General features: G+C 35.7%; 1 pseudogene; it reads right to left on the minus strand.

Annotated features, from left to right (window-relative positions):
- Positions 1 to 848: 848 nt before the first annotated feature.
- Positions 849 to 1,796, minus strand: LOC113177880 (olfactory receptor 2Y1B-like; annotated as a pseudogene).
- Between the last annotated feature and the right edge of the window lie 434 nt (positions 1,797 to 2,230).

Below are 2,230 nucleotides of genomic sequence, written 5' to 3' on the forward strand. Positions count from 1 at the left end.
GCCCCATGTACAGGGAAAAACTCAGAAGCTATTGGATTTTTTGCCATTAAGTTTGGAGAAAAAAATTAGTTATTCCATATCAATTTGGCCTGCTAAGAATAGCTATGATAATGCTGATCAAAAATGTTTGAACACCAAGAATCAAATACACACTGATTTGGCAGCAAGATGTCTCTCAGATCAATAGGCCATTGCTGAAATATGTACATGTACATGTGTTTTCCATGTTTTAACCATGAAGAAAAACTTCTGTAAACTGAGATATAGTGTTAAAGAAATATGCTACAAAAGCTACCAGATACATGAAAAATGAGTTGGAAGCATTGTACAGAGTTATTATGTGTATGCCCTTCTTCTCCAGAACAATGTAGATGACCATAGCATCCATTTGACTCATGGAGAATGTCATCCTACAGTTGATTAAAATAAAATTAGATATAAAAATATTGTGTTTCCAATAATCTAAAAATATACAAAGAGGAAATGAAGTTTCAGCTTGATTATTGGTACATTACATTGTGGCTTAATTTAGTCATTTCAAGCAGTCATCTTCCTGATTTTTTTAAAAGTCTCAGGATTACTACCTTTTCCAGTAGTCTTAAAGTGTTGTGGGTTAAGAAGTTATATGCTTATTAATTGAAAAATTCACCAGAAAAGACAACATATACTAACCAGAATGTGGCATCTAACATTTGTGAATATTCATTATTTTTATAGCTCTAATATCTGGGAGAGAATATTCATTCAGCCATCATCAACCACTATTTGGAGGGGTGGTATGAATGATGGCAATTAACAGTAGGTATTATGGAAGTGTGGAGTGTGAATTGTGAGAAGACTGCATTCTCCTAAGCCATGTTCCATCCTTGTTCTTGTTCTCTCCCTAGTAGCTTGTTTATTGCTCTCTTAACATCCTTATTTCTCAAAGTGTAGATAAGGGGATTGAGCATTGGAGTTATGAGTCTATAGAAGAGTGCAAGAAGCTTGCCCTTCAATTTGGCTGAGTTACTCTTGGGTGCCATATATGCATAACCACTAATGGCAGAGCCATAGAACATGATGACCACCAGAAGATGAGACCCACATGTGTTGAAGGCCTTCTTTCAACATTCAGAAGACTAAATCCTTACTACTGCTCTGAAAATGCTGATGTAAGAGAAAAGAATTAATCCAACAGGAATAACCTTTATGACGATCACAGCTGCATACATCTCCACCTCACTGATCCGTGTATCCACACATGATAATTGAAGCATGGCAGGTACCTCACAGAAGAAACTCTCTACTCGATATTGGCCACAACGAGGTAATAAGAAAGTCAACACTGTTTGCACCAAGGAGTTGCTGAAACCTGTTATCCAAGCCACTGTTGCTAGTTGTTGGCATAGCCGAGAATGCATGATAACTGTGTAGTGGAGAGGCTGGCAGATAGCTACATATTGATCAAATGCCATTACTGAGAGAAGTACACATTCACTAGATCCTAGACCTAGGAAGATGAAAAGTTGAGCTATACATCCCACATAGCTGATGCTTCTTTTGTGACTGTGTATATTTATCAGCATCTTGGAGACTGTGGAAGCTGTATAGCAGAGGTCCAAAAAGGAGAGATTAGCCAGAAAGAAATACATGGTGTCAAAGCGGGACAAGAAAATGATAGCTGAATTTCCAAGAAGGGTCAATATATAGAAGGTAGAGATGATCATAAAAAGAAACATTTCTAGTTTGGGCCATTCAGAAAAACCTACTAGAACAAAGCCACTGAGGTGATGGAAAGTGTTGTTGAATCTTCTCATTGCTGTGGCACTACTTGCTGGAAACATCAAGGGTAGAATTTTGAGATCCTGTTTATTATGTGCTTAGAACTTAAAGTTGGCTTGTGAATCTGCATACAATAGAAAAACTGGAAAGGGGATGTTGAGACAAATAAAATCATTAATGTATTTCCTTTCATTATCTCAGTAAGAAAAATAGCATCAACAGTTCAGTATACCTATATCTTAGCAATTGCATTTAATCCATGATTTTTCACATGAAGTGAGGTTTTATAAGAATACACATAGTTTAGATGTATTACAAGATATTTGTTATAAAAGATATTGGAAAGATTGAAGAAAGTGAAAACCTCATAGGAGCTTCATTAAGTCTATTCAATATGTTTTCTAATGTTTTTCCTTTTAATTCAATTTATTTTCTTCTGACTTTTGAATGGTTTTGTATTATGGAAGAT

Source organism: Urocitellus parryii, chromosome 8 (genome assembly GCF_045843805.1).
Source record: "Urocitellus parryii isolate mUroPar1 chromosome 8, mUroPar1.hap1, whole genome shotgun sequence".
NCBI lineage: Eukaryota > Metazoa > Chordata > Mammalia > Rodentia > Sciuridae > Urocitellus > Urocitellus parryii.